Source organism: Rousettus aegyptiacus, unplaced genomic scaffold (genome assembly GCF_014176215.1).
Source record: "Rousettus aegyptiacus isolate mRouAeg1 unplaced genomic scaffold, mRouAeg1.p scaffold_m13_p_4, whole genome shotgun sequence".
NCBI lineage: Eukaryota > Metazoa > Chordata > Mammalia > Chiroptera > Pteropodidae > Rousettus > Rousettus aegyptiacus.
In genome coordinates this window covers 1,288,357-1,314,538 of record NW_023416307.1, presented here as the reverse complement: position 1 = coordinate 1,314,538, position 26,182 = coordinate 1,288,357, and the positions used below count along the sequence as shown (strand labels likewise).

Genomic DNA, 26,182 nt, shown 5'->3' with positions numbered 1-26,182 from the left:
CGCTCGGAGCTTGGCGGCAGGAAACACTGGCAGAGCGCTCCCCTTCTCTGCCCGCCCGGCGAGCGAGGGGCCGAGCGAGGGACCTGGTGCAGAGCTGTCAGGCGCGGGTTGGCAGCAGTCCTGATCGAACCCCTCAGGAGATTCCCCGGGACCTTGGCCGGGACCTCCGCCACCCAAAGTCCACGGTCACGTCATCATATCACCTCGTGACGTCATATGCCGTGACGTGTTCAGGGCCACTTACTTTGTGAATATCGTCTGGTTAACATCAACATCGGTCAGAACATCTTTAAGTCAGAGGAGTGCACTTGTAATTAACCTCAAATGGGGGCCGGGAAGGTAGACGCTTTCACAAACATGAAAGACGCCGGAAGTTTCAGCTAGTGGTGAGGGGAAAAATGTCACTCTTTGAGCAATAGCTTCTACTTGTTGAAATCATGGGACTGTCCCTTTATTTTTATTTTACTAAAGTTTACTTTATTTATTTATTTTATTATTTATTATTATTATTTATGCCTCCAACACCTGGTCTTCCTAGGTGGTCTCCCATCCTAATACCAACCAGGCCTAACGCTGCATAGCTTCCGAGATCAGACATTTGGCTTGCTCAGGGTGGCGTGGCCGTAGTCCATGGACTGTGGCTCTGCTGGGGTATGAACCCAGGACCTTCTGTGTGTAAAGCAGACGCGCTAACTGCTACACTGTGGAACCATGTCCAAAAAGGTTTATTTTAAAAGATTGATAAAAATGATTAGAAAAGGAACATTGATAATTTTAAATAGAATATTATAGTCCAATGCTTATAAATATTCTAGTCTTTCATTCTCTCATAACCTAAAGAAAAAAAAATAGGATTTTCTTTTCTGGATAAACTATTCAATTTATGCTATTCTACACGTGAACAAATGTTTAACAAGAAAAACAATTGAATAAGAACAAAGGAATTCTTTTGACTGAGGGAAAACAACTTTATTCTCATGAAACCACGTAGGTGAAGAAAAAGAAATAAAATCATGTAGTCTTATTTTCAGAGCTGAATTTTTTCCATCTTAATAATTAGGAACTCAAGACTGTATTTTTATGGAAAAGAGGAGATTTGGACAAGTTACATCATGTGGCATGTCCCAGCCTGCCAGTTAGCCCTCTCCACTTCTTTGCATTGTTTTTCCACAGACCGTGAAAATAATGATCATTCGCAACAAATTTTCAAACTATCGACAAGTCACTTTTTCCATGGGAATAATCCATGAAGAAACAGCAATCTACCCTCCAGCTCCCACCTCCAAAATTTGATTTCTATACTTTGGCAGCCTATACAGTACAATTAATGTTTTATCCATGCTTCCTGGCCAAAATGAAAAGAAAAGAATATTCAATAACAAATTAGCATTATTTTATGACATAAGGTCTCCCTCCTCAAGGAAAGTAAATAAACGAGCCTGTGATTTTTGAAATCACCTTCAGCACTGAATATGACATTATCGGATATGTGCAGATGAAGTACACGGCTTGCAACTTAGCACGAAACCCATCTCATCACTGAACTTCTGAACATAAACTATTTAAAAACAAGAGGCATAATACATTCCTTCACCCTCTGGTGGCTTAAGTCCGGGTAATGTAGCCAAAAATTCTGCGCGAGTGACCCGGCTCTGTTTTTTAATCCACCATCATAAATGGGCACGCTTCTTCCCCTCCCCCCATCAGTTGAAGAATAAAAATAAACAAGAACCTAAACGAATAACTCCTCCTTCCCAGAACTGCATTAATGGCAGCTGACAAGCCATTTCCCATTTCTGCCATTTTGTAGGAGACCCCACGTGCTCGCTCGAAGCCCCAGTGTGCCCAAGAAATTGACCCTAAATGAGACAGTTTTCATGGCCAGGGAAAGACCGAAGCCTGGACTCAAAGGCCCGGACACACATCCTGAGTCCGCAGCTTACTCAGAGGAATACGGACTGTTAATATGATCCGGACAGGGACGCTTTGAAACACGTGAGTCTCTAACATCCCCTATTTGGTGCCTGAGCCTCAGGTCCACGTTCATCACCCAGCTTGGCCGCACGCACCACGCGGAGAGTCTCCGCGGGCTCCTGCTTGGTGCCCCGCGGCCTGAGACCACACCTGCACTCCACGCCCTCACCCGCTGTGGGAACGCGGAGGAAGTGAACCAAACCCTCAGGGTACGATTTCTTACATAGGTGATGGGGGCGGGGAGGTGACAGCGCCACCTTTACAGTCACCGTGAGGAGCAAATGTCGCGACATGTTTAAAAGCTTCATGCTGGGACAGTAACCCGGCGGCAGGGGGTGTAGCTGGCAATGCACTAATAACATAATTTTGAAAAATTAGTCTCAAAGGAAAAGCCGCTGAAAAGCTGACAGGAGCCTGTACCTGGCACCCTCCTTGTGTCCGGTGACTTTCGGACATGATCTCGGTACTCAGGAGTCCTGCACGGATTTATCGGCCTCATTTCTCAGGTGCGGGAACACCGCAGGAGGCTCCCGTCTCGGCCACGCCACCCAGTGACCCTGGCAGGGGCCGGCGTTCTCCTCTCTCCTCACCTCTGCCTCTGAGACACGTATGTACTCTGGACGACCTTTCCGAAAGAGGCGGCGATGGCTACAAATCGGTCGCCCGCCGCCACTCATCCCGTGTGATTTGAGCACTTGCTACATCCAATCATTCTTTCAGAATTTGGCATAAACATCTGTCTAGGATAGTACAGATTGCGTGGGCGAACATACGTTAAAGTGACCTCCTTGCTCTTAAAGACTCCTGACTCTGACTGAATAACATTCAAAATAATGACAGTGTTATTTTGATGTATTTTGGAGAAGGTTATTAAAAATAAACTGAGTTGTTGAAAAGATCGAAACTAAGCAGATGTACACACCTATACGTGTGTGTATTTATCTATAATTTGAATGGTAACTAGAACCTTTTTGATCCAGAAAAAAGGAACATTCGTTTTGTTAACTTCCATTTAATCTATACACACTGCACATTTTATAGGTACTTCTTAAGTGAAATGGCTTCTTTCTTTGAGCGAAAAGCTATCAATATTTTGCTTATCAGATCAACTCATGTTTAATTCACTGCCTCTCCTGCCGACTCTTTAAAGAAAGAACCCATCAAAGAAACGAGAAGGCACGGGGCATCTGCACATTCCGCTTCCGGTTTATAGGAAGACCAGATCCAAATTCTGTTTAACGTAATGCTGGAAGGATGTTCCGACAACACGACATGCTTAGAAAAAGAAAGGAAGGAAGGAAAGGTGGAAGGAAGCAGGAAGAGATCGCAGGATTACAGCAGTCCCAGGACACAAACATCACTGATGATAAACTCTTCCGGCAAAGTGAAATTTACAGCATGGACCAGATGGAGTATCCGGCATCAAAATCATCCCCATCGCTAATGGGATAAATGCTCAGCAAACTGTGGCCTCTTTGTTCTGTGCGTGCGTGCGTGCGTGTGTGTGTGCGTGCGTGTGTGTGTGTGTGTGGCCTTATTCTAATTTCCCAGCTGGCCTCTGACTTTTCCCTGCAGCGATCTGCCAATCTTTTCAAAGAATCAATTTTAGTTTTGTCGATTTTTTTTTCTATTGGCTTTCTGCTTTCAATTTAATCAATTTATGCTCTAATATTTATTATTGCTTTTCTTCTGCTTGCTTGAGATGTATATTGCACTTTTTCTCTACTTTCCTAAGTTGGAAGTTGATTGATTTTAGATAGTCCTTTTCTAATATACATTCGGTGCTATAAGTTTCTGTTGAAGCAATGTTTTCAAAGCCTCCCACAAATATTTACAAGTTGTATTTTCTTTTTCATTTATTTCAAAGTGCTTTTAAATTTCCCTTGAGAGTTTTCCTTGATTTTTTGTGTTATTTTGAAGTGTTTTTATTCTCCAAATACTTATAGATTTTCTAGCTATTTTTCTGTTATTGAATTAAATTTAATTCCATTGTCTAGTTTGATTCTATTGTAGTGTGAGGCCATTTTGGTATGATTTCTATGACTTTAAATTTGTTGAGGTGTTTTATGGCCCAGAATGTAGCCTTGGTAAATATTCCATGTGGGTTTGAAAAGAATGTGCGTTCTGCTGTTGAAGTATTCTATAATGTCGATCAGATTCTGTTTGGTGGTACTGTTCGGGTCAGCTATATCTTTATGATTTTCTGCCTGCTGGCTCTGTTAGTCACTGATAGAAGGGTGTCGAAGCCTCTATAATAATTTGTCTATTTTTTCCTTGGAAATTTTATTTTTTAGCATCATTTACTCCTTCCATAATTCCCTTTTATTTGTGTAGATCTGTGTTTCAGAATAACGTCATTTTCCTGTTCTCTGAAGAACTTCTGTTACGATATCTCACAAGGCAAATTGACCAGTGACAAATTCCTTCAGTGTTTGTTTAAGAAAACATTTATCCTTCACTTCTGAAGAATCATTTTGTTAGATGTAGAATCTTATGTCTGTTGGTTTTTGTCTTTCAGCACGTTACATACGTCGCTCTGCCCTCCTGCTTGCATGGTCTGTGGCAAAGGGGTCAATGAAATTCCTACCCTAGTTCCTTCACAGGTAAGGTGTTTTCCCTCTCTGGCTTCTTACGGTATTTTCTCTTATTCTCTGGTTTCTACAGTTTGAATATGACATGCTTAGATGTATGATTTTTGGATATTTATCCCGCTTGATGTCCTCTGAGCTTCTTGGATCTGTGACCTGGTGTCTGTCATTAATTATGGAAAATTCCCAGCTATTGTTTCTCTTCTGTTTTCTTTCATCTCCTTCTGGCGTTTGCATGATGCATATGTTATACCTTTTGTAATATTCCAATATCTCTTGAATATTCTGTTCCTTTTTCTCTCTTTGCCTTGCAGCCTGAGAGATTTCTATTGACATATCTTCAAGGTCACCGATTCTGTCTTGGCTGTGTCTAGTCTACTAATGTGCTGTCAAAGGCATCTTTCATTCTGTTACCTTGTTCTCGATTTCCAGCATTTCCTTTTGATTCTTCCTTAGAGTTCTCTCTCTGTGTTTACAGTACTCATTTTTTTCTTCCATGTTGTCTGCTTTTTACATTAGGGTAGTTAGCGCATTAATCAGAGTTACTTCAAATTCCAAGTCAGATAATTCCAGCATCTGTGTTACCTGAGTCTGGTTCTAACTCTTCCTTGGTCTCGTCATGTGTTTTTTCACCTATTTTCATTACTCATAATTTTTTGTTGTTGTCGAAAGACAGCCATGATATATTGGGGAATAGGACCTGAGATAATTAGGCTTTTGGCGTCGGTTTATGTGAGTCTGGCACAAAGACGGGCTGTAGTTAATGTTCGAGGTCCATCTACGTGCTAGAGGCTTCAGTTTCCTCTCGTTTCTTTGTTTCAATTTTTATTTTTCTCTCTTCTGAGATCTTTGTGTTTCCCAAGGAATTCTTCTTTGAGTGCGTGTCTTGTGGCTCTCTCAGTTGTAATGACACTACTTATTCTGGAGCCCTGTCGATGTGGTGGGAAGAGAAAACTTCCTATAATTTTATGAATAAATCTCAGGTTTTAATATCTTTGAATTCCTCCCTGGGTTGTAACCTTCAGAAGTTGTTTATTCATTTCTTTAGCTCTTCTTTTCTCCTTCACGTGAGATTAGGGGAAAGCAGAAGGGGGCTGCTATTGGTAATTTGCTCTTTCTCAGGTTACAGAAGGCTCTGGTACAGTGATTTCTCTTGAAATCCAGAACTTTATTATCAAGAATACACTGGGCTTATTTTTAATGTTGGCTTTCCCACACCCCATGCTCAACACAAAAGGGGCATTTCTCGGATCTCCATGTGAAGATATGATGAGGTTCCTGGAGGTAAAACCCAGACAAATGTGGGGACTCCCAGGAAATTTTAGCTCTCAGGCCATTCATAGTAGGGAGGCAGCAATTTCTCGAACTTACTTCAATGTTCCTACCAGTTCTACTCCCGATAGGATGACCTCAGCTGCCATTTTCTGTTCGGGCCCTTCTTTCTAAATTTCACAGCAGTAGTTTGCCCTGTGACCACAATTCTCCAATGTTTCTTAAAAAAAAGTCATTGATTGTCAGTTTGTTCAGCTTTTTTCTTGTCGTGAGGGGTTGAATAATGACTTCTAAGCTCTATACATGTCAGTGCTAAAACTGAAACTCAGCAAACTTTTCCTATAAAGGATCAAATGATAAATATTTTTGGCTTTGTGAGATACACAGCCTTTATTGCTGCTACTCAGGTCTACAGTTTGAATGTGGAAGCAGCCACAGACAGGATGCAAATGAATGGGCATGGTCGTTACTCAATAAAACTTTATTTACAAACACAGGTAGTAGACTGAATTTGGCCTCTGTGCCATGGTTTGCAAGCCCCAGTTCTAGACTAAACACTACAAATCGAAATGCCACCAGGGGCCAAGATGGTTGCAAACATGAATAAAGATGGATGGGTTTAAAGAATACTCTTTACCTACATATTAAACATATAGTCTTTACATCTACAAAAAAATATGCTGTATTTCATTTTCCTTGAATTTCACTTTTCATAGACATGTGGAGATCGCAAATCACATAACATTTCTAAATTACCATAAGGGAACAGCTGCACTGTGACTATAATTGGTGATGGGTATTTTGTGTCAGTGTGAGGGACTTCATTCCAGGGGTGGCGGGGACATGGTGGGAATAAGAGCCTGTGTCGCTAGATTTACAGGTTTTCAAATGAAGCTAGAATTCTAGATTGTAAGGTGCCTGCGAAAGTTTAAATGTTGGCAATTACTCAAAGTAAACTTTCAAGCATTATACAGGATGGCACTGTGGAGAATGAACGTAGGTGTCCTGGCTGAACTTGGGTCTTGGCTGAATTTGTCCTCCAATCTAGGGCAACTCCCAAGTTTTACCCACGGGGACCCTAGGAGTAAAGAACTTGCCTGAGGTCCCAGAGCCTTGAGATGGCTGAGTGGCAAAGCCACCGAGGGGACCGCTTCTCTGGGTCAGCTCGCAGCTCCCACCGACTGCCCCTTGCAGCCTCCACGCAATCAGAGTCTTTCTGCCCTGCGTTTACTCCGGCCCCTGTGCCGTTCTCTACATCTGGAAACATTAATAAGCGCCATGCTTATATTCCTCGGCAGCTTTTCAAAATCGACTAACATCATGCTTTCCTCTTTTTTTTTTTTTCAAAGAGCACAATTATATTTTACTTAATCAGCAAAGAACTAATGAAACAATCACAATTATGTTTGTGCTGCGAATTCACAGCAAGATAAATGGTTCCAATCATTCACAGGAAGTCTGCAAAGAACATCTCATTCCACAAATGTCTCAACTGATTCGGCTCTAACTTCCCCGTGCGATATACAGTCCTTTTTAATCCGGAACTGGTCTAGAAGAATTTTCATCTTTTTGGGGATTTTGCGCTCAGTAGGAAGCCCTATCAGATCGTTTAGGGGCAAAGTAAAAACAGGCGAATGGTTAGACTCATCTCCCTGGACAGGCGTTATTCACTGTGCGCCGTCCCAGGTGGGGTAGGAAGCGGGCACCACGGAGGTGGCCCACGGTGGCCTTGTGGAGCCTGACAGTGAGGAAACGGCAGAGAAAACGGAGCTTTCAGCTGCGAAGGTGCAGGAGGGCTGGGCCGCGGTCTCTGTTGTCTGCACTCGTGATTCTTTGACTCCGAGTTTCAAAAGAGAGAAACAGCAAACTAAGACACCGCGAACGCGCGAAAGAGGCTGATCACGGAACACGTGCAATTACAATAAACCTGGCCAACACATTTTCATATCGACGGCAGAAAGAGGACTGTTCTAAAAACCCAGCGGCGTCACGTTATGTTTCATTGCTATAATCATGCAACGCATGAAAGTATATTTTCATGGAGTCAGGTATAAAGTTGATATTTCGAAAATATATTTTAAGCTGGAAAGGACGAAACGTTCTACAGCTAAATGTGTCCAATAAAATGAGGGAGAAATAGCTGGATCTTCTCAGCAGAGCAGCAAAAAATGAACCATCTGTCCTACGCCAGGCGCCAGCGTATACCTCATTTCTGAAACTGGTGTTCCAAAGAAAATAAGAGATGTGGCCCCTAAGCAAATTGTCTTGCGCCTAAATAGACTTTGAAAATGTGGATTAGGTAAAGTTAAGTGGATATTTTTACGATTAAATCTCTCTGCACTTTTCCTCTGCGTGTGTGTATTGCACATGCAACACGAGATCTCTGCTATGAATTTTCAAACCTGTTGACCGTCAAAACCAGCATTCGAAGCCAAATTCCAAATTCTTCCTGAGAAATATTTAATGGTACTTAATTTGGGACTCGTTGATTTATTTTATTTGTTGGCGAATTTAATAATAATTTTGCATATTAAAAAGTTAAATTTGCGATGTTCTTAAATGATGCGGGACTTTTGGTTATGAGGGTACCCTTTGCTCTATCCTTCCTTAAATTTAGGTTCTCAGTTCTACGGGCTACCCCTGGTTCACACCCAGTCCAGTTCTCACGTTCTTCCTGTGAAAATATTTTGAACGTGATGATTTGCTTCAGGTTTCTAAATTAGCGATTTCTTTCCAATCAGGTCTAGAAAGAGCTAAAAGATGCACCTCGTGTGGAATTTTCGATGCCAGAATAAGCAATTAAGCAAAACTGTTGTCATAAAATTTATACTGAAGTGAGGCAGAACCTTTAGTTATCAATTAATACCTTTTAATTATGTTCTGCCTGGTTTTCTTCCTTCTTACGTGTGATGAGCCCGGGACTAGGGTCCTTTGTGATTTACAGCAAGGACGGCAATTCCGATTCGTACTCACAGGAAATGCTTCGCATCTCTGCCCTGGGTGGAATCACGCAATGCGATGTCCCTTCTAATCACGCAGTGGGAGCTGAGCGTCAGCAAGAAAGGGAAAGACGGCCACGCAGAGCAGAGCCTTGCTGGGGATGGCAGAAGGGGACACCACGCGGTGCCACGCTAGGGACACCGCGTGGAAGGGGCACAAAGCAACGGGCTGGAGACAGAGGGAGAGGTCAGCTCGTGAACGAGGGCAGACTCTCCAGGTCTCCGGGTCGGCCCTGCCCCGCGGAGAGAAGAGATTCCCCTCCTACCGGCGGTCCGCGCCGGCCCAGCCCAGGCGTTGCCGAGCCCGGCCCACAGGTCATGACCATGAGCAGAGCAAATGGTAGGCGTGCGAAGCCGCTAAGTTCCGGGACGTCTGTTGCGCAGCGGCGGGTGACCGGATGGTTTGAACGGTCCCTTCGGTCGCAGTGAGGGGTTGGACGACGAGGGAACGAGGCCGTGTGTGTTGAACAGTAGCCGAGCCAGCACGTGCAGTGCCTCCGGAGGAGACGGTAAGGAAGGTAAGAAGCCCCGTCTTCCCCGGCGGGGACGGGCGGTTCGGCCACGCCTGCTTCCTTTATTTTTGCTTTCTTCCCGGTGATTTTTCTTAGCACGCAGAGAACCAAAACAGGAGTCTTTAATGCGCTTCCATTGCTACTTTCCACATATGTTTTCAGGGGGCTCAGTAGTGTCCGTGGCCACCAGCCATGAAAACAATACATAGGTGTGGCGACAGGCGTCAGTACACGAGCGAGAGAATGCTTGTCCCTCCCCCTCAGAACGAGGATGTTCAGGTTTATTAAACATTGTACGCGCGAAGTTGGCGGTTTAAAAATAATCTAGCAAACACTTTCGACGGCGTTCCTTCACCTCATCGTAGCTAATTAAAAACCACTGATACATTTTTAAGTCCAAACGAGCCTTCTTAACGGTGACGTGACAAGAAGAAAAAAAAAAGACATGCCGACGACCGACGTCCCACTGGGAGGTTCATGTTGGGGTGATGCCCCAACGCAACGCCCCCCCTCAGCACCGCTTTTGGAAAAGGACGGAGCGGAATTTTGTTCGACTGGCTCATTTAACAGTGATATTTCCATTGCTATTGATAGTGGTTTTATGTTCTTAATTCTTAAAGAAGTTTTTTTATTGTGAAACCTGAGGCTAGAATCAACTAGAGTTTTCTCAGAAGTGTCTGAGAAAGCCTTCAGTGCATCAAAAAAGACCACGGATTTTAATTCATCAGTGTAATGCAGATTAATTGCGATAGAGTTCTTAAAGGGGAGCTGCTGGGAGCTCGCGTGGAAAGTCCGCCCCAGCGGGCGCCGCCCACGGGGACGTGGAGGCCCCGCCGCCTGCACGTTCGGTGATCCGCAGCTCTTATTCCTTATTTAGGAAGTAAAATTGGCTGCACCTGGGCATATTATTAGCTGCTCACCGCAGGGAACCTTACGCTGATGGGCTGTAATTTAGCAGAGGAGAAGAAGAAGGCAAGCCAATTAAAACGGAGCACATCACTTGGGTGCCCATTCGCTGATTGTTTGTCAGAATTTATTATCTTATATTGAACAAATAAGGGATAATTGGAAAAGGAATAAGTGTGACATAATCAAAATTTAGGGAACAAATTATTTCTCCACATGAAGAAAAAGCATCTCCGCGCCCTCAGAGTCGGTCCCACCTCAGGGCAGAAGCCCACTGACCATGGGGATTCGGAGAGCGCCCACTGACCATGGGGATTCGGAGAGCGCCTGAGACGGGCTTCGAGAGGGAGTCACTGGCCCCCGGTCGTGCAAGTTCAGGAAGAGGACAGGGTCGTGCCCCGCCCTGTGAGTTCACCGAGGGGCCAGACTCGGGTTGTTTCGTTTTGTTTTCCTCGTCTCGTTATTTGGCAAATTTGAACAGGCTGACCTCCGATGAGAAAGGAAGCCACCGAGGTTTCACTGAAAGGCTTCCTGGCTATCCCTTACTCATCAAAGCTATTTTGCATTTTAATTACTATGAAAAGCCATTTATGAACACCGAGATGTTCAGATTTTTGTAAAATTATAATCATTCAGGTTGGTAAGCTTGTGAGAGAAGAGGCCCCTGGGGCGAAATGCGGAGCAGCATTTGGAAGAGACTGGCTGTAAATTCCTGCCGTTTGAAAAGGAGGCATATTCTTTCATTCAGAGATTCCACCAACAAGAGTATAGTCTTGAGGGCAAGACCATATGCGCACTGAGATTCGATTAGAGATTTTCGTCACAGCATGGCACGTGACATAAAAAACGGAAACGGCCGTACGTCCAATAACGGAAGCGCTCGCTCCGGCACGGCCGTGGGGTGGCGTGGACGAGGCCATGCAACATTCTTCAGCAGAGCACAGGGCTATGTCGTGCGACCCACGTCACGGAAGGCCATCGGCGGGATCGGAATGACACAAATTACAACCATGTGTCCGCGTGTTTCTGGATGTATCACATACACACACAGTGTACATGTACACACACGCATGCTCACGCGTGTAAGCCCACATCCTATACAACGCGGACACACCATGTCCACAAGCAGAAGGACGTACTAGACAGCGAAACGTTAGTGATTTTCTTTAAATAGTGGAATTACGGGTTATTTTTATGATCAGCTTTACATCTTCCTGCGTTGTTATGTTTTTAAGAATAACCGCGTCGCTTTTATAACGGAGACCGGAAAAGAAAGCATTTCGAGCGCGGTCTCGTCGCCGTTAATCTTCAGCCGCACCGAAGGAGAGAGAAGAGGGTGGCGTGCGAGAAAGTCAGACACAGCCCGCAAATTCTCACCATTTCTCGCCGAGCTCTTCCGTTATTTCGAATGGTAGCGCCACCTTCCTTAAAGATTAGGGTCCGCCTTCGATGCGTGAGCCGAGCTTATCACGCACGTGGGCGAACACGGGAGCCTTAGACCACGGCAATGGCGGACCAAGTGAGTGTGACGCAGTCACACGGGACAGAGGGCTAGAGTCGCTCCCAGGCGCAGAGCTCTGTGACGAAGGTGTGACTACGACACGGGCATCATCTTCCGGACGTGCTGCCTCTAGTCTACTAAAGAGTGGGGATGGGGAGGTGGTTTAAATGCCTATGGTTAGAACCACCGGACGACGAGTTACGCCCTCCCCGTCGACTCACGGATGGTCGCCGACAGTCTTCAAAAAGCTCACTTCCTGACGGGAATGGCAAAGATAGTTTTGAAGTAACACATGCACACACACACGCGCACACACACGCACACACACACGCGCGCACACATGCTCACGCACGATACACAGCGCAAACGTGGTCAAGGTTATTTTTTGATTACGCCTAGCATGGGCTGGTTTTTGGCTGTTGGCCGAAGCGGCGACAGCCGCCTTTGCCTGATTTAGGCACAAGACTCTAACGGAAAGGGTACCGGGCATGCTCCCTGTAACCGGGAGGGTGCCGGTGGCTGTGACGTGCAGGCAGGAGCCGGAAGTCTGGTGGCGCGCGGGTCTCCACGCCTTCGAGGGGCCTGCTTGCATACCCGACCGTGGCCTTAGTTAGCCCTTCAAACGCTCCCTAGGCCACTAATTTATAAGGTTGCGTAGTATACCGGTGGCAACAAAATATGACGCGTAAGCTCATCCGGGTTGTCCCTACCAATGATGCGACTCACGGCGGTCACCCGCCCTCCTTCTGGTGGGCGGTCCCTACGTGACCAGACCCTGCAAAAGCCCTGGGCTCCGAGACTCCGGCGGGCTTCCCTAGCCCGGGTCGCTGGGCGCACAATCTGTGAGCTGCGCAGTTACGTGGGTCCGACTGTGGGGACTGGTGCCGGCGTCCTCGACTCCGCCCGGAGTGTCTTTTCCCCCTCGTGGCTCCGTCATACAGTCTTTCCCTGGATCGAAGTGCCCCTGAGCCCTGAGCCCTCCTGGTGAGGCACTGAACTTGCGGAGAGGTCATGGGTCACCAGAAAGAGACAAAGAAGGCCCAAAGGATGTCAAGGCCCAGGACAAAAGGAAGCCACCGAACCAGCACAGAGGGGACACCACTTCTAGCATCACTGAACACCAGAGGCCACAGCTTGTCCCCGCCCCGCCCCGGGCCCTGGAGACGCACAGCCCCGTTTCCATCCCTGCCCTGGACACACAACAGCCCGTGACACAGTGGACCTGTGGTCCCTGCTGCTTGACTGCGCTCCAAGTACGGCGCCTTGGAGTAGAGTTTCTCAGCCCCGACATGACAGACATTCGAGGCCAAGCAGTTAATTACTCAGTGTGGGGACACCACGCATCGTAGGATGTTCGGCAGCACCCCGTCGTCTACACACGAGATGCCAGCAGCTCCCTCCCGACCGTCACCATCGAACATGCCTGGCACCATTGCCACAGGAGTCCTGGGAACCAGGGAGCCCCTGGGTGAGGCCCCCTCCGACTCAGACGGAGTTGGGTCAAGGGTCCAAGAGCAGCTACGAGCACGTGTGGAAACTGAGGCTCTGCGAACTCCGCGTCTCCTGTTCCCTCCTCCGCACTGACCGCGTGGCAGATCGACCCCCACAGAAAACAGGGGTTTTCAGCGGTGAGGTGCCCACCGTCCCCTTCGCAGAGACCCCGGGGCCTCCATCGGCGGAGTCGTCGTGGTTCAAGTAAAGCGTCAAAAGCACCAGGAAGTGCTACGTCTGCTTCCTAAAGAAAATTTTCTTCACTCGTTTCTTGTCTTCTGAATTAAAATGCGGCATCGCGTTAAGAAACCGAGGCCCCGCGTAGCGACGAGCATCGCTGAGAGGAGCATCGCTGGTTACCCACGCGAACCCACAGGCTCCGCGACGCCTCGCAGAACGTGCGCCCCGTTTCCACAGACTCGAGATGCAGAGAACACACGCTTTCCCAAACGGTGCCGCTGGAATCCGCGGCGAGCCCTCCGTGGCCTTTGCCCCGGGGAGTGGCCGCCGGCCGTGCGGGACGAGGCCGTGGGGAGGCGGGGCGGCTGCGGGGCCCACGCCGCGGGCAGGGTGGGCTCAGAGCTGGCGCGGTCACACTGCCCTGCGGCCTGCGCCACCTCAACCTTCGCGCCCGTGGCCTGGGAGGGCCTGGGCGAGGGCGGGCCACTAGTCTGCAACCTGGAACCTGCCTTTGGTGGTCCTGCAGGTGCGCGCCCCGTCAGAGAGATCCTGCCGCGCACTCAATGAGGTCTGGACGACTTAACTGGAATGTCATAGGTGAGTAAGTTGCCCGGGGTTAAGAACAACCCCCCTAGGATGACAGACGCAAGAAATCATCACTGCTCTTTCAAAAAAGCATAGTTCACACGAGCTCTCTTGTTACATAGTCCACCTTTCTGCATTTCGTTCACAAGGATGAAATAAAACATTATGTTTATTAAATCATTCTAATATATAGTTTAACTGACCAAAAAAAGTAAAGGAAATTAGGTCCTTTGGAAATAGCTTATCCTCAGTGAAGCTTCGGCTGCTTAACCCTTTCACATCTGCGACTAAAGGGCCCACAGGATAATTAGTCCCAGAAATTCGTTTCCCTGTCACATCCACGAGGCATTTCTAGACTCATGCCAATCCGTAGATTCTAGACGTCATGCAGTCTTCTTTTGCGAAAGGTAAAATTTGCATTGGAAGTGTATTTTTAAAAGCCCACTCACAAGATTTGAACTTCAACAAAGAGAAGATACAAATAGCAAACAAGCACGAGCAGAAAAAGAAGCAACGCATCAGTCATCACAGAAATGCAGTTTAAATCATGTGAGGCGGCTACGATACCTACCAGAATGGCGAAGAGAGAGAGGGAGAGGGAAGGAGGGAGGGAGGGAGGGAGGGAAGGAAGGAAGGAAGGAAGGAGGGAAGGAGGGAGGGAGGGAGGGAGGGAGGGAAGGAGGGAGGAGGGAGGAAATCCAACAATACTAAGTGCTGGTGAGAATATGGAGCAAGAGGGACTCGCATATTGTTGGTGGGAATTTCAAATGAAGTAGCCATGTTGTAAAACAATCTGAGAGTTTTTTATGGAATTAAACATTCACTCAGAAATGCTTCTCGTACACATTCACCTGCGTGAAATTAAAAAGTATGTTCACACAAAACGTAAATAAATATTTATAATGGCTGTATTCACAGTCACCCACAACTGATTGTGAATACATTTCCTAAGGGACCCTTAGGAAAGTGTCACACCCTCACCGTGCGATCATTAAGGAAAAAAAAACCCTGTCCCTCTGCAGGTACGAAATAGGACACCATTCAGAGTGAACCGACAAGTGTGAGAACAGGACCGAAGCTCAAGGGCATTACGGAAGCGGACGCCGGGGCAGGAGGCGACCGGACTTGGGGCTCGCGGGCGGCTGGGTGTGAAGAAGAGGCCCGAGGAAAGCGACTGCGATGGGGTCCCAGGGGATCTGGGGGGGTCGATGTCCATGTTCTGTACTTGACTGTGGTATGTGACTATGCCTCTGTCAAAACGTTCAGAAATATACATTAAAAAGAGCGAGTGTCATTATATGTAAATTACACCTTCATAAAAAGGAAAAAAAACCCCACTAGGCTGGAGGCAGTAATGGGGCCAGGGACTGCGAGGTGAGCTCAGGGCCGGGACCGGTCCTCACACCAACCATCCCTGTAGACTCCCCCTCCCTCCGAGACCAAGGGAAACAGCTAGAAAAGGGACCCTTAGGAAAGTGTCACACCCTCACGGGGAGCTGGAAGGGGCGCAGGCGCACGCAGTCAGGAGCTCGGACACAGAGAACGGTCATCGCCGGACCCCAGGGCAGCAGCTGCCCAGTGCGCCGTCCCCTTAACGCTGGCCGGGGGGGGGGGGGCTGGCGGTGGCTGGAAGAAGCCAGGAGGGGCCGAGGGCACGGTTCCAACCAGAACCCCACTCCCCCAGTTCCTCCCCTACCGAGTGTCCGATCTTCTCCATGCCGATGCTGCGTCAAGGCTACCTGGCAAACTTCTCTGGAGGCCGGCCGCGGAGGTGGCCCCAAGCGCCTGAGCCAGCCGAGCAGCCGGGAACTGCTCTTACAGAGAGCCCCACGCACAAGGACGGGGGCCAGGTGGCAGTGAGGACCGGCTTGAACGAAGTCACGCATCAGCCACGGACACGGAAAATGTAACACAAGATTCGGGACCGAGGAGAGTCACTTTGTGCCTTGATTGCCACCGCAGTGAAAACTCTCCAAAACAGACGAAAGGATGCCTAAATGCTCCGTGGATGGGATGCCGGCGTTAGGCTAAATTTTGTCTGTATAGCCACAAACACGACTGGGAACCTGCAATCGTCACCTTCCTCCTCGCTTCTTATCCCTTGACCTTCACCTGGCCCCCCAGGTCAGGGTGCTTGTCTAACCTTAATGGCAAAAAAAAAAAAAAAAAAAGAAAGAAAAGAATTTGGGTATCAGCCACCCTGTCCAGGGTATAGAAAAAAAAATGTGTGTTTTTTTACGGAAAACTGTGAAACGTGCAGAGTATCCGATTCAAGTCTCCCATCACCTTTGAGCTGCTTACGGTTCCGTAGTTGGTGCGTAACCGACAGACGCGCTACCCTGTCTGGCAGGGGTTTAACCGACTTCCTGCCCCACCTCCACTCCCCGCCCCGTCCCATGAACACCCAGCTTTGCTTCCATGTGCACATTTATTCTTGATGAATAACTCTTTCTGTTCAACCCTCTTTTGAACGGGTCATAACACTCACCAGCTCTCACTTTTACACCTACGTGGGGTGTCCTTTAACGGAAAGGTGTGGGAGTGCTGCCCCCCCAACCCCAGACACTAGGGGTCCGGTGCCCAGGTTGGGCTGGAGAGGTCCCTGGTCCCCTCGTTTAGGCTCCTTTGGGCTTGAGGACAGGACTGGACCACCCAGCTTTGTCTTTCTCCTGCTGCTGTAAACGGAGCTGGCTCAGGACCTGCCCTCAGGAAATATTGGGTGAGAATTAAACACACTTAACACTGGTTTGTACAAACCAGATACAAAAACCCACATTAAGCTTCAGACCCTGCTCATGCCTTGTAATATAATTGGGTCAAATAAAGTAGCATCACATCAGTTACCTAAGCAAATTTCAATTTATTATTGAATTAAGAGCTATCCTCACGTATATCGAATAGGGTCCACACTTTCTCGGACGCTAGCGCCGTACATGTAACCAATGAAATAATTAACTGAAGGAAGACGACTCTCATCCCACGGAACTGACGTGTTCGCTCACTCTACCAAACTCCTGCCTTTCCACACTGCACCATTGTCTGAGAACGAGGTCCGATCAGGGCTGGCTCTTTGCTTTGGAGACGGCATCAAATGTTTTGAAACTTTTCGGAGGGAACACATTGGAGGTTAAGTGGCATAAATCTTTACAGAAAAAAAAGTCCCTTTGTTTTGCGTGCTATTTTTTGAGCACAGTAAACTTATTAAGCATTTTGATGTAGCAAAAAATTGTGATGTGCATATATACAAATGATCCAAACACACCAAAAAAGCAGGTAAAAAAAAAAATCAATAAAGCGGCATTTTAACAAATGCATTCCTCACTGGATCAAAGGGTAGCCTGGCAGCTACACGCTGCAGATCTGACACGCATCGCATTTTCATTTCAAGGGAACATCTTTTGCCAACGAAAGGTGAAGTTATCTGTGATGAGCTTCTTCTAAGGCAAGAGGAACGCTCCAACCAGAGACTAAGTACACACAGGGCCTGCGTGAGACTCTGCAAACAGGGGGTCCAGAGGGCTGGGCCCTGAAAGCAGTTGGAGAGTCGGAGGGTGAGCTTTGCCATCATTCCCACCTTCTTCCTCCCCCAGAACAGACTTTAAAATGCAAATCTGAGAAAACACCTACCTGGGGACTAGGGACACACGGGTCTTTTGTTTCTGTTGTTTAAGGCGAAGTCAGAAGCTGGAAACCATCCGCTCCTAAGAGCTTACCTACATCTGATGCGATGACGAGGGTCCCCACGCCTCCCCTCACAGAGTTTAAGGCACAGGGCTTTGCAAAGGTGTTCCCACGGAAGCTTGGCTTCCCAGTGCTCGGTGGAGCCAGACTTCGAGGGTGATTTGGGGGCCGCTTTCTGAACACACACACCCAAGTGCCCTCACCGGGGTCGCCTGCCTCACGCAGCAACGTGACACCCTGACAGAACACTGGCCCTGCCAGTTCCCTGCTCCCCGCGCCCTGCCCAAGCCCCTCCAACACCTCGTTTTCCATTTCGCTAACATGGACATCGTCCCTGCCTGTATCACTGGGAGAAAATAAAATGAAACAGAACCGGCTTTCGGTTACTTCTGGGAGCTCCGTACAGGTAGGAAACAGATGAATAACACTCAGAGGTATAAAATCTTTCTCGAGGCCTGTCTCATCCAATTAACGTTCTAGAATATTCCCCAGCATTGCCGTAGACAACCAGAGTCACAGCAAACAAGACTGTTCCTCTTCCCTTCTCCCAAGCCTGTAGATAGAGGCAGAGGACCTCTGTTGGCCTATTGACTGATAGATAGTTATATATTCCAAGTAAATGTCAAGTTAGGAAAGAGTAAATATAAATTAAGAAATATCTCAAATATATTTTGAAAAAAACGAGCAATTAAACAATTTTTCAAACGGCTTATTCATGGCAATTATTTCATAAGCAACGTGAAGAAAACAACCTTTAATCATATAAATTAAAATGAGCTTTTGTAATCTGAGCACATTTATGTTAGTTGTTGCTGTTTTGATGTATACTATACAAATATTCTTATCATAAAAGTTATAACGAATGTATCACCTTGAAGTCAGGTCAACGTTTACTTTAAGTCCTCACTGTAGGTGTCCCAGAATGCACACTGTGACAGAATGCACATTTACACCATTTCTGAAAGAGGAACGAATGGGCTGAAAACGATGAGAGGCATTTACGAAATTTAATAGATAACAAAATTCGAGTGAAATTAACGTAGGGGTGAAAAGCCACGGAGACTAACTTTATCCAGGTTCTCTAAAATAAAATACTCGGTCTTGGGAGCGAGATCAGACTCATTATGTAAAGAAGCACTCCAATGCGCGGTACAGTTAGACGCCAGCTCTCCATGAGTCCCCATCTCATGGGACAGCCACTCCACGAAGGCCACGGTCCTGCATCTAGCAGGCTTCTTTGTACCGCCCTGAGACGTGCCATCGCGTTTCTTATCCTGCCTTCTCCCCTCAAAGCTCTCGCAGAGCTGCCCCGCCCTCGCCCTGAGCAGAGACCTCGTCTTAACCTCAGTCTCCTTCGTATCTGCCCCTCGGCTCCTGATTCTCTGCTGGATCATCGTGCTCCTCCTGCAAACGTGCTCCTCTCGTCTTATCTACAAAAAGACACCTAAGCGAACGACGCCGATAAAACCAAATGCCCCGCGGCGGGCGTTCCCCTTTGCTGCGGCCCCACTGTGCGTCTCGGGCATGGCCGCGCCTTTCAGAGGAGCAGGCCATATAGTCACCGTCACATCCTCACCAGCCATTTGCCTCCAGCTTCAACGTGGCTTGTGCCCCATGACTACAGAGACTGGTCTTGTCCAGATCTCTGATGACCTTGTCGCTGCCAGACCCAGCGACGACGTCACGAATGTCATCTCGACCTCCCGGCAGCATCGGATGCAGCGAAAGTCTCCCGGCCACTCCCCGCTTGATGCCCATGACACCTCTCAATGTCCCCACGTTTCTTCCCGACCCACCGGGCACTTCGCTGAGATCCTGTTCTTCGCCTGATCTCGGAATGTTAGTGTCCTTCAGGAATTCATCCCGAGCTCTCTTCTCTTCTCTCCTTGAGCACCTCATTCAACCACTGATTTTAGGTACAATCGTGTGGCTTATGGGTCACAGGTTCACGTGGCCGGATGACATTCACATCCCCATCTGCCAACCCGGCTCTTCCACGCGGCTCTGTTATACGTAAGACTCAACCGACTCAAAAGCATTCTCGATTTCCCGCATGCTGCCTTCCTCCTACTTCCTCCTCTCATGACGTGGGACCGCTCACCCGGTCCCTCGACCCAGACACCGTTCTCGATCCGGCCGTCCGGCTGCCTCCGCGTTTCCCCCGCTCTCCCGCCCTGCCTCGCCACGTCCTTCTGCGGGTCCTGGTCCTCTGTCTCCAAAATGCTTCTCAGCTCTGCATCCGTTTGCGTCCGCCTCCATTTTACGTTTCCGTGGTCTCCTCGGCGCGCGTCCGACGCAGCCTCCGGAGGGTCCGCCCGCACCCGCGTGCTCTCTCCTACGACCGACCCCTCCTTATCCTTGTCAGTGACGGTGACCTCTTGAACCTAGTATCAGATCCTGTGACGCTCCCGGCTGAGATCCTCCCCTGACTTCTCACTGAGCGTAGAACGAAACCAAAGCTCGGCGCACGGCCTCCCCGCCTCCGGGCGACCAGCGCCGTCTCTCGCTGCGACTTTGTCTTTTTTAGTCTCATTCGGTCCCGGTCGCGTTGTCGTCTTCCGTTTCTCTTCGATGTGACCCCCTGAGCGTCGTGTAGCTGGTTCTTCCTCATGCCTCGGGAATGGGAAAGGCCCACTCCACCCTCGTTTCCCTCAGATTGACAGCAGCCCGTAATTATTTCGCCGTGTTACAGGTTTCGGTGTATTATCGTCGCTGTTTCCCGGCCTTCTCCACTAGACCGTAAGCCTCTCAGAGACAGGGGCTCGTGACTGTAGAACTTGCCACCGCATCCTCCGAGCGCCCATTGCATAGCAGATGCTAGATAAATATATGTTTCTAGAATGATGAAAAGTTAGGGGCGAGGGGAAACGAGCCTTCTGAATAAAGTCGAAAAAGGTCGTACGAAGCGTACGCTAAAAGAAAACACCTTGAGCTCTTAGGTCGTTTTTTTTTTTTTTTCACACGTCAGGGAAACAACAAGTAAGAGAAGCTGGCGGCGGGGCCGCAGGTCCTCGGGGGCAGGGAGGGAGGAAGGGCCGCCGTTGCCCCCGTCGGTCTAATGCTGACCGGGAGGGGGAGGGAGGCCGCGGGAGGACGGGAGCCATGTCCCTTCCACGTCCGATGGCTCGGCCTCCCCAGCAGCCGGCCGCCGGCCTGACCCGCCGCAGACGATTACGCACGTGTCGGATGAGTGAGTGAACGCGTGAACGCTAACACCTCGGGGGGACAGAGGCACGTCCGAAGCGCTAGGGAAGAACCGCTGACGAGTGCAGCCGGGCCGCGTCTTAAAAACGACGTCGGCCGGGCTCGCCTCGGCGGCACCTGCGGCAGAAAGCGTGGGGGGCTACGACACGCGGGAAAGGTGACGGGAGTCGTCCCCGCAGGGGGGGCCGCAGGAGCCCGGCCGGCTACTCCCGCCGTCACCTCATGGGGGGACGCCGTGCAGACCCCGAGCAGCTCTGAGACGTCTGGACGATCGCTCGAGAGCGAAGAGCTGGTCGTTTCCCTTAAACGAGCCCGAGCGACTTGCAAGCAAATGCCTCCAACTGCGGTTGGTCTGCGTTCAGGGCCTTCCTCCTGCTCTGTGCGCGACCAGCCACGCTGCGGGCGCCCGGAAGGAGCGAAAGCTGGCGACGATGGCGGTGAGTCCTCGCGTGTCCCTAGGGTGCTGTAATTCACCCAACACTTGCCCCTCCCGCAACGCCTCTGTTTCAGACCCTCTGCCACCCCCCCCACCCCGCCCATCCGTGTGCTGGAAGGTTCTGGAAGAGCCCGTTCATGCCACAGCAGCGAGGATCCCTTCCCAGGTTTGCGTTCGCAAGGGTGGCTGCCGGGCCGCGGCGCCTCGGAGGAGCCCTGCTGGCCTCCCGGCTTCCGGAGCTGTCGCCGGTGCTCAGGGCCGCGCTCCTGGGTCAGGCCCCGCGGCTGCAATAAGCGGGCTTCACGGGGAGCCGTTGGGGCAAAGGAGGGCAGAAGTGATCAACAAAATCACCCCCGAAACGAGCCCGGATAGGGTAGCTCACTGACAGAATTCGCCTATGCCTGGTTACATTGATATCAATATTTGTTATTCTATAAATAAATGAAAACGTAAAGAAAGCAGTTCACGAGATTTAAAGGAAGTTGACAGAATGGGAGAGAGGAAAGGGGGAGGAGGAGGGGGGAAGAGGGAGAGGGGAGGAGGGAGAGGGAGGGAAGTCACCAGGGGGAGCGGCCAGGCCCGGGGCTTCCGGGAAGAGGGTGCTTCCAAGGGGAGGGGGGAGCTCGGAGCAGGCGGGAAGCCCCGCGACCCCTGCCCAGGGTCCGCACAGGCCCAGGCGGCCTCCCAGCGCTCAGGCAGGGCTTCCTCTGTCAGCACCCCGGCCGCAGCCGCGCCCTGGGCAGGAAGCAGGGCTCCCCGAGCCCCCAAACGGAGTCGGGTCCCGTGTGGGCATCTCCTGCGGGCCCCTCCTCAGCTCGCAAGCACCCATCGCCCACGTGGGGAGGGAGGAGGAGCAGGCGGCCCCGTCCACAAAGGTCATTCTGGGCCACCTGAGGCGCCGGGGTCCGTGGACCTGCCGGGGGCACTTTCCCGCACCTGGCTCTCCTTGACTTGTCCTCAGCTTTGAAACTTGGCTGCTTCCTGGTGGCCTTTGTCTTTCTTTTAGGAGCACGCCCCGAAATCAGATTCACGATGTAGCTTCATCGGGCCCAGGGCAGCCGCCACGGGGCAGAGGGGGCTGAGCAGGTGGCTGTGTGCGAGGGTGGGGGGCAATACAGCTCTTCCTGCTGGGTCTCCCCAGGGACCATCTTGGGACTATGTCTAAGCTTTGATTAGAGAGATACTTTTTCTGTGGCCACGATTAATTAGATATCCATGAAGCATAACTAGAGAGAAAATCTATCCATTTATATGGTGTCCTATCGGAGTGGGCCATACAGAGAGGTGACATGCAATCCGTACAGGCCGGAGGTCCCTTGCGTGACCACGGCACCCACCAAGTAGACACAGGCCCCTCAGCAAGTGGAGTCCCTCATCTGCGACTCCACTCCTCCTCAGCAGGATCCTTACACACACACATGCACACGCACACACAAGAGCTGTCTTATGCATGAATAGACATGTGCACATGCATACATGTGTGCAAAAGCACTCATGCATGTACATGTACACACACACGTTAAAGAACTGTTATCTACGTACATTCATACAAATCACATGCGTTATTTATGCGTTTAATATATGCATTTAATATATGCACATATATTAAAAGACACATAACACGCACATGTATTACAGGGTGATTTTACACGCACATCGCAGTGTTGCTTTATAGATAGGCACGTGTATTCTAGACTTGTCTTACACACTCACTCACACACACACAGAGGTTAAAGGTCCTGCCGCGCCCCACGCGCGGGTCATGACGCTGTCCTCAGCCTGTCAGTCACCGAGTCCACGATGGAAGGACGCACCGTGCTCCCCAGAGGACCAAGCGCCTCACAGCACTGAGGTCGCGGATGGAAGCATTGTGCACTCCCCGGCGCCCCGCCCCTCCGAACCCGCCCTTTTCCAAGTGCTGACTTGGCGCATGGTTCTGAGAAGGAAGGAGCCACAGGACCGCACTGGATCAGCGCGCAGGGAGGAGGGGGTGTGACCGTGCGGGCGTGCGAGCCCCTTCCAGGGCCTGGTAGTGCCATCTGCACGCCATGGCGCTGCAGACGCTTGCAGGGCTGCAGGTGCGAAGGCTCAGATCCTTGGCCGAGGTTTTCATCTGCATCCCTTTGTCCTGAGTTGTCCTCAGGGAATTTGCAAAACAGCTTGGAGGGGAGTTAATTGCCCATTTCCTGGTCATTGCTTACATTCCTAGTTCCACACGGATTTGCTTTCCAAACCCCCTGTAAATTGTTGATGGATGTCTTCCCAGTCTGTGGTTCTTCCCTATTAATATCCCATGACCAGAGAATAAAAGGAAATGCCGAATGAGAGCTCCTTTAACAGATCCAATGGGGAATGTGATCCTTGGGATTTGGAGGTGGAGAGAAATGAGTTTTTTCTACGGCATCTGGCCCAGGGTCTTGGGGAACACGCACCCTGCTCGGGCAAACCGCGGTGGCCCCAGGAGGCAGGCGATGACTTGGCCCACGAGATGGGACAGCAAGGCCTTCGCTCTCATCGCTTCCGGAGGGGCGGGATCGGACACGCCAACACCACACTCTCAACAGCGTGGACGCAACGGGACGGCCAGGTCCCCAAACATGTCCCCGTGTGCACTCTCGGTACATTCTACTAATTTCTATTCTCGGCAAATAGTGATGGAATAGATCATATAAGCGGGCAGTAAATTAAAATACGCGTACACCTTAAACGATCATTTGGAAAGTCCCGGGTTAAAGAAATGCGTTCATTTATTATACTGTGTCAAGATGTACTTCAAAGCCCCTGCCCGCGTCCGCGGTCCTCGGCCCGCACGCGCGCCCACTCTGCCTGGCCATCGGCTGTGTGGGAAGAAGGACGGGCACTCGCTAGAAACCGGAGATGGGACCACTGCCCGCGTGGGCCCCCTCCAGGCCCCTCGGGTGGGCACGCGGAGCGAACGGGGCCCAGGCGAGCCGTGGGAGGCGCGTTCCACGGCCGGCCCTGTCCACGTGCGCGGAACTTGCAGGGAACCAGACGCAGAAAACACGGCTTCCTTCCTCTCAAGGGAGGGACACGGGGGATTTGCCATTTCTGTTTCTCCACCCAGGGACATAGACCAATTTTTAAGAAAACCTAGTAGCCATTTCTTAAACATGCTGGGATATGTCTTTTCAGAACAGTCAGAGAGGTAGAAATCGTGAGCATTTCTGTTTGAAGAGCCGTGGAGAACAGCGGTTCTCCTCGGTCCGGCCGGGGCCGGTGCCGGCCGCTCTGCAGGGCGCGGGGGGCCCGGCCCGTCTCCGGGTCTCCGGCGCAGTGGCCTCCCCTGAGGCGGCCTGGCCCAGTGACTTCACTGCCACAGGGCGCTGTGGCTTCGCCTGTGGAAAGGTTCCAAGTTCGCCACTTTGCCTCAAAGCCACTTCCCCCAAACATGCTCCCTCCGCCTTTGCTCCCTCGTCCGCCCCAGCAAGTCGCCTCCGCCAACAGCCCGTGCACGCGGCCCCCCCGCTCACCGCTCGTCACCCGCCCTCCATCCGCGGTCCTCCGCAGCACTGATCGGAAAGCACCCCGACTTTCTTTACAGGTGCACTGTGACAGCTGCCACTCCACGGGCACAGGCCCCCCGACGTACCCCAGTCCTGGGCGGCACCTGCCCAGGCTCAGGAAGAAGGGGCGGCGAGAGACGCGGCAGCCGAGGCGGAAGGACGTAGAGGGAAGAAAGGGGGGTGAAGAAGCCACAGGAGAGACGGCGAAGGGGGCGAGGCCGGCGGGGGTTCGGGGGGGGCGCGGTGTAGGCCGCGTGAGGGCCCGAGGAAGGGCTGTGGGATTCGAAGCTCAAGCGGTCATCGGCGACTTTCCAGGGAGCGGCGTCAGTAGAAGGGTCCAGACTTCAAATCGCTCAGCGGTTAAAAGGAAGATTTAGAAAAGAGAGTTAATGAAATAAGCTAACAGAAATACTGGGAGGCCGGCAGGCCGGCAGGTCTCAGCAGCAGAGAATCGGGAAAGGGGCCGATTACGTGAGACGCTGTGTGCTTGCTGCGCGTGTGTGTGCGCGTGCGTCTGAGTATTCGGGTGTGTGCCTGTGTGTGTCCATGAGCGCGAGAGTCTGTGGGTGTGTGCCTGAGGTGCCTGTTGGTTGAGGTGGCAGACGGCCCCAGGGGTTGTCCCTGAAGTACACAGGATCTAACTTCGCCAGGATTTCTAAGTAAACATGAAAAATTACCATGGAATTAAAATACCATCGCCACTGTGAATTTCAGTTTCTCTATTTCCATTCCAGGAGACAAGATACCACAATGTCCGTAGCTGAGTTCGTTTAGGACCTTTTTAGATAATTACTTTACGATGCCTCTGTGTCCAGAGAATGGACCTAAACATGTGCTGGTGACTCGAACGAGAAACAGTAGGAACCAAGTGAAATAAATAAATGCCTCGCATAAAATGAAAGCAAAATAAACAAAAAGCCCTACAGGACCCAAGGACAAAGGCAAAATGAATTCTGCGGAGAAGAAAGTGCATTTTGTTCTAATATTCTCCTAATAGATATTTTTGAACACGATAAGAAGATTGAAAGAAACCTGGTTGACTCTGGATAGATTATGCAAATGCCCGTTTCACTGCTCTGGTTTGGGTGACTACAGGCACCATTTCTAAAGCTGCCAACCCCCAACGTTTCCTATCTCTGCTCCCCAGCTGTCGAGCACAAGCAAAGGATTATGCGGAACGTGCCGGCGACCAGGGCAGCTAGCAGCAGCGAGGAAGAGCCGGGGACCCTGCAGCTCCCCGGGGGGCTGAGAGTGAAGGTTTTCAAAACACAGCTCCCTGGTTTCCACCAGCTTATCTCAGCCAAGAGGTTAAATGGTCCCTCTCTTCTG

At 50.2% G+C, this 26,182-nt stretch overlaps 1 protein-coding gene across 1 annotated transcript in view; it reads right to left on the bottom strand.

Moving 5' to 3' along the window:
- DSCAM (DS cell adhesion molecule) overlaps positions 1–26,182 on the bottom strand; it is a 510,406-nt gene that overhangs the window by 342,069 nt on the left and 142,155 nt on the right. The window lies entirely within an intron of this gene.